We start from the raw sequence: 7,045 nt of genomic DNA on the forward strand, positions 1-7,045 counted from the left end.
GGGGTGGGGGATAGTCATTTGATCTATACATCGACGATAGGTTTTGTTGATGAGAGTAGGTCAGCTTCATGTCCTACATGCCAATATATACTTACTATTAGAATCACAATGTCTATTTTCACCAGCAAACGTAACAATCGCTTCTAAAATTAAAACGAAGAGACTTTAAAAATTGTACAACATAGTCTTTACAAAAATCATATGGTATTAATATGATCTATCTATCTATCTATCCATCCATCCATCCATCCATCCATCTATCTATCTATCTATCTATCTATCTATCTATCTATCTATCTATCACTAATGCATGAATACAGTACTTTTAATTGCGCAGTGACCCTGAATGCGATATTTTGCCACAAAATTGTACAGTCTTCCTGGATTCTTCCTCCACTAGATATACTAGCCGCCATGAATAGCCTATCATGCGTTGAATGGCAAAAAAAGAACCGTACGAAACCCAAAACAAACAAAAAAACAAAAATCCTTTACCGGTTGGGTATACATTCGTCCCATCATGTTTGAATATGCGCACAATTCTGGTACAATTCAATGGGTAAAGGCAACCATTTCTCTTTGTAAATGTACTAACTTGTAATATACGTTTTCAATAAGCTGCAACAAGCAGTACACCATTCCTTATAATAATACCGCCCACATAGCCTTAAAAATATCTGACGTTTATCCACTTATTGTGTATGTTGGCATGTCTTTGTGTTATTTGAGGCAAATGATGTATGCAAGTTAACTGCTGGTGTACGTTGCGTAGTTGGATTGAATTAAAGTTACCCTCAGTAGGATAATTGGCGATATTTAACAGTTATTATTTTTTAACAAACGAGTAGGTATCGTTTTAAGTTACAAAAGAGAAATGAATTTATCTTGAGAGAAAGAAGAAATTTGTTTCAACTCACAGAAAGGTGTTGTGTTCCATGGCCGGATCAAATCAAGTGTCGGGAATTGTGTCTAAAATTTAAAAAGAGCCCTGACTTCCTCGAAAGGGCACCTTAGCAAAAGTCGATGTGTCTATTTACTCAAATTGTTCATAATACCCAATAAACGTGCGCAAGAATAAAACAATGGTCAAATTTCAAGTGACAAGTGACTGTAGGTTTGTGTGTGCGTTTCTTTGGTGTTTCTTAACGGGGTGGGCGGGGGGCAAAACTCTGGACCCAACCCGACCCGGCTCTTTGTTCTTTATCCAAAGATCGATTAGTTCTTGTAATAATTCAGCTAATCGTGTGTGATGAAGTAATAAAAACGAACGTATGCATTTTGCAATCGAATATTCATCACTCTCGAATCTTTGACATTTAATGCTGAGAATTGTTTGGTTGAATAAGCAAATTACATGAAGTGTGAACAAATTACTTGATATTCCAAATGTCGGTTAGAGACGGTTTTGACAGAACCGTTTATATAATATCACTATTTCAATATCTCTGCCAATCAAATTTGGCAGCTTGATATTGATCGCAATCCAAATTGCCAGAAATGATATTAGATTGCATTAAAGAATTGAACTTCACACTTTATGGAATTCGTGAAGGCAACAAACATTAAAATTGATTGCACACTGCATGAACAGCCGTAGGGAAGCGAAGACCATTCGTGTATAGTGCGTAATTGATTTTTAGCCTTCGTGGCTTTATGATGAATCCTATAAAATATGGAGTTCCATTCTTACAATTACTATTTTAAATTAAGGTGAAGAAATAAAAAACAGACCAATATTTTAACAACAGCTTGCAGATATTGTCAGAACAAACATAAAGGGCGCATAAATACATAAGGAGATCCTTTATGGTGTTATGAGATACATACTTGTACTTTTCTGCGTCACATGATGCAGTTATAATCAATCTAAATGAGTGTTACAATGCCTTGGCGACAAGAACTAATTATTCGCGGGAGAAGAGTATAATTATGTTTCCGTTATGTTTTAATTCGCTTTCGGATACAAGTATTAAATATCGGAGTGATTCTAACTGATTAATATTTGACACCTTTGTGATACTCTTAATTGCTGCATCTTCGCCAGCTAAGGTTCCGATATGTTAATCCTATCTACACCTTGGTTGGTCGATCAGCTTAGCTATTTCAGTATGTTGTCCTAGCGACATCTATTGGAGTTCATGAGTTGCCTCCCTTAGTAAGCAATGCCAACAAACCAGTAGTGTGTAAAAGCGGTGCACTGTACTTAGACCGAAAATAGTGGAGACAATATACTTCAAGAGGATACTTTGCGAGTTTAACATCGAAAGTATGACTATGTACCAGAGAGAAGCCATTACAAGGACCGGTAGTGCTTATTTATGAGTCCATTCCAGTTGTGTGCTCTACTTGTCTCCATCATGTAGGAACAACGCTCAAATTTGAATAACTTGATTTTGATTGGGTGTGGTTTCTTGCCGCATCCAATGATATTCTCAGACCCAAAACGAGGAAATATCTGATCGATCCGCCAATGTGTAGCTATAGTTAACATATAGGAACATTTTCTAGCGAAGATGAAATTTCTTATGCAGACAAATTTTAAGATGCTAGTGTTTCGATGGAAATAGCAAGTAAAATTATACAGTTCACTAAGTTTATTAAGTAGAATGTGTACACTTCACTAAGTAAAACGAATACAAATCACTAAGTAAAATGTATACACTTCACTAAGCAAAATGTATAAACTTCAATAAGTAATATGTATTCACTTCACTATGTAAATTGTATTCACTTCACTATGTAAATAGTACACACTTCACTAAGTAAAATGTATACACTTCACTAAGTAAAGTATATACACTTCACTAAGTAAAGCATATACACTTCACTAAGTAACATGTATAAACTTCAATAAATAAAATATATTTACTTCAATGAGCAAAATGTATACACTTATCAAAGGAAAATATATACACTTCAATAAGCAAATTGTATATACTCCATTAAGTAAAATGTATACACAAAGTAAAATGTATACTCTTCACTAATTAAAATATATACACTTCACTAAGTAAAATGTATAAACTTTACGGTGTAAAATTATTCACTTCACTAAGTAAAATGTATAAACTTCACCGTGTAAAATTATACACTTCACTAAATAAAATGTATACACTTCACTAAGTAAAATGGACACACTTCACTGTGTAAAATTATACACTTCAATGAGTAAAATGTATAAACTTCACTGTGTAAAATTATACACTTCAATGAGTAAAATGTATACACTTCACTAAGTAAAATGTATAAACTTCACTAAGTAAAATGTATACACTTCACTAAGTAAAATGTATACACTTCACTAAGTAAAATGTGTACACTTCACTGTGTAACATTATACACTTCACTAAGTAAAATGTATACACTTCACTAAGTAAAATGTATAAACTTCACTAAGTAAAATGTATACACTTCACTAAATAAAATGTAGACACTTCACTAAGTAAAATGTATAAACTTCAATAAACACAATACATTTACTTCAATGAGCAAAATGTATACACTTATCAAAGGAAAAGATATACACTTTAAAAAAGCAAATTGTATATACTCCACTAAGTAAAATGTAAACACGAAGTAAAATGTATACTCTTAACTAAGTAAAATATATACACTTCACTAAGTAAAATGTATAAACTTCACTGTGTAAAATTACACACTTCACTAAGCAAACTGTATACACTTCACTAAGTAAAATGTATAAACTTCAATAAGTAAAATATATTCACTTCAATAAATAAAACGTATACACTTCTCTAAACTATCTATCTATCTATCTATCTATCTATATATATATATATATATATATATATATATATATATATATATATATATATATATATATATATATATATATATATATATATATATATATCTTTTAATAAGTAAAATGTATACAATTCAATAATTTTTACATGAACAACAGGATATATAGTTGGACTCTACGAAATGGATGGATCCAAGAATTTGTCAGAAGGAAACCGAATTTTAAATATTTGTTTTGGTAATAACTGCATTGACGTGATTTAGGCTCACAGCTCTTATCTCGTTTCCGAGTGATCAGAGCAGTGGAGTTCTTAGGTCAACCATTGTCGAAAAAAAAATATACGAAAATAGTTATGTTCTATTACAAAGAGACGTTGTTTATTTGGACTGTTCAAGGAAAATAAAACATTCGGATATGAGTTCGAATGATCATACAACATTAGGACGTTTGGGGTACATACATATGGTTCGGATAAAGAAACTATTCGAATCGAATTAACACGGTTCCAATAAAAGGAGTTATACGGTATCATGCCCCAAAAGCAGTTTGGTAGTCGTAAAGTAAAGAACGCTAGAATTTCTAATTTTTTTTTCAGGAATTAACTTCAATTTTCAACAAGAAGAAAAGTCAGAGAGTGTTTTCTGAACAGGGGCATGTCAAAAATGTCAAAAAAGAACTGCTGATCCTTGGGTTGATTTTTGTTGTTGTTGTTGTTGTGGGGTTTAATGCCGTTTTTCAGCACATGATAGGCTATACATGGCGGCCAGTATTAATGGTGGAGGAAGAACCAGGGAAAACCCCGCAAAGAACCACCGACCCAATAGAAGCTACTGGCAAACTTTCTTACGTACCCACATTGGCCGAATCCGAAAAAGCAGATGGTAGAGGTATTAAAACCTGTATCCGTCAATGTGTAGGCCTATTGATATAGGATAGGGTGGGGAAGGGGTGATGTATTATAAGTTAGCTGAAATATACGTGTATATTTCCACTGTTACAGCAAAGTCATCTTTACGAATATAATATGCAAGGGATTATGTTGATGACAAAATTCAGTAAGATTTTAGTTAATCTGTTATTGATCGAACTGGTTATGTATAATGACGCCTATTCATCCCATTCTACTTTGTTCTTCTAGTTTTCATGTCTATTGCTATGACCTGGCAGCAGCGGAGGGTCTAGTGCGTTTTCACAGGCTGCCAGAAGAGTGCGTCGCTAAGTTTGTTTCTCCTAAAAATATTAAGAAAGAAAGAAAAGAACATACCTCTCCCTGATACGCTTAATAGCCTTGAATTACAAATCTCCGCTTTATTTTCACAAAAAGTCCTATATTCTTGCACCGAATTGTATCAGGTCTTAGTAACAACAAGTATACATGTCACTTGAATGCATTATTAGTTATCACTTGATGCAGGTATAACAGTGTAGTCATGCAAGTTTGCAGGAGTATGTGTGGTTTGGATTTTTAACGTAGCTTTAACAATTTTTTCGGTCATATCGCAACGATGTCTGCAGTGTGGCAGTTTATAGTGATGTCTAGCACTGGAGCATCATGCCGCACACAAGTAGCATGATGTCACACCCAGACATATTATCCTGACACCAGGCTGACCAGTCCTAACACTAAACTCTTAATGCTGAGTACAAAGCAAGGCAGCTTTAAGTACCATTTTTTTTTAAAAAAAAGTCTTTGGTATGACTCAGACGGAGATCGAACCCACGACCACTCACATCCAAGGCGGACGCTCTAACCACTAGGCCACCGCAGTGGTCGATTGCCGGAGTGACGGTAGGGGGAAAAAAAGAAAATTTATGAAGCTTTTAAATATAAAATTTCACACGTAAGATCATTAGCAGGTAGGCCTACCTGTAAATTTACGTTTCCTTGTCCATTTCTACAGAATATATATTCCCCACGTCAAGCAGAACATGCCACGTCAGCAAAATAGCACACAATCTGTCGAGTTAAGAAGCTAGTTATACAATTTTTGTAACGCACAGTTATGTATATGTATTTTTTATATACGGGATATATATCGACTGTTATTGACTTTTTCTCCTCGAGTAGATTTGCATCGTAAGTGACCTAACATAACACTCGTCCTGCTGCGACGATTGTAGACCGAGATATGCCGCGCCATTGTGCATCGATAAATTTGGGTCTGCAGTACAAGTCTATAATTCACAAGAATAGTGGGGGGGGGGGTATAGAACCTAACAGAGCACTATACAGTAGTAGATCTAGGTCTGCATTTCAATGCTATGAGTCAGACATTCGTTGTACTTGAACGATACGGCATGTCCTTGGAATGTTTTCAAGTTAATGAGCAAATATTTGACTTCAGGTGGAGATGGATGCTGAATCAAAACACCAGCTGTTGCTGAGGTGTATAAGTCTTTTTAGATTCAGGTGTAAATATACAAAACATCGGGGTATATTTAAGAATATTGCTTTTCTTTTCATCAGAATTCCCATTCAGGTTCCCTCGAATGATTAGTATCGGTAAGTACAATTTTATGACTTTACAAATGGTTGGTTGTATGTTAGAAAATCAGTCAAACTGTCTGTTATTTAATTTATAATGATTTTAAAGTATCAAGATATCATTGTTGGGACATTTGATGGTACATGCGTCCTTGTTTTGAGATTGCTGAATGCATGGAGGCAAATCGAAGTGAAAGAAGAAAAGCTACCTCTGTCGTATCTAGATCTGAATCGGACCTGCTAAAAGTTCTCCGGATTTTCTCATAAATTGTTATTTGGTATGGTATAGTGTATGTCGTTATTTTAAAGTCCATTTCAACACGGTTTAACATTCTTCAGATTTAAAAAAAACCAAACAATTAAAAATGATAACTACAAAGTTTGACAACACGTGAGTTCTATTATTTGAGCAGGTAAATGACAGTTTCTGTTTTAAGTAAAAATTAAATCTGACAAAGGTAGAGGTGGAAATTCCTTTACAAATCGGCCATTTTGGAAGTAATTGTGGGTAATTTTTGTAAGACGTTGTGGTGGAGGGGAGAATGATTTTGTTATACTTTTACTACATCATGCCATATAGCAATATAAAATATTTGACAAAGTCGAGCCTAATACTAGTTATACTCACATTACCTTGCAGAATATTACCCTCAAAGACCGGTAAGAACAGCTGATATGTACAATATTTTCCGTAGGCTATAAATTATAACATCTAAATTTGGAATGCATCCAACTCACTACTCATTTCCGTGATATTAACATTAAAAATTCTGCTATGAAATCAAAGTCATTCA

At 34.1% G+C, this 7,045-nt stretch overlaps 1 protein-coding gene across 3 annotated transcripts in view; it reads right to left on the reverse strand.

Annotated features, from left to right (window-relative positions):
- LOC149805345 (uncharacterized) overlaps window positions 1-5,780 on the reverse strand; it is a 43,993-nt gene extending 38,213 nt beyond the window's left edge. Inside the window, exon 1 of one of the 3 annotated variants that reach the window (XM_089949386.1) lies at window positions 5,634-5,780. The gene's annotated coding sequence lies outside the window, so the exon portion shown is untranslated. Of the gene's footprint in view, window positions 1-495; window positions 2,726-5,030; window positions 5,369-5,633 lie in introns of those variants that run through there. The other 2 variants (XM_089949402.1, XM_089949393.1) reach the window with 2 other exon arrangements.
- Window positions 5,781-7,045: the final 1,265 nt, after the last annotated feature.

This window comes from Sinohyriopsis cumingii, chromosome 2 (assembly GCF_028554795.1).
Source record: "Sinohyriopsis cumingii isolate HCF-2022 chromosome 2, ASM2855479v2, whole genome shotgun sequence".
NCBI lineage: Eukaryota > Metazoa > Mollusca > Bivalvia > Unionida > Unionidae > Sinohyriopsis > Sinohyriopsis cumingii.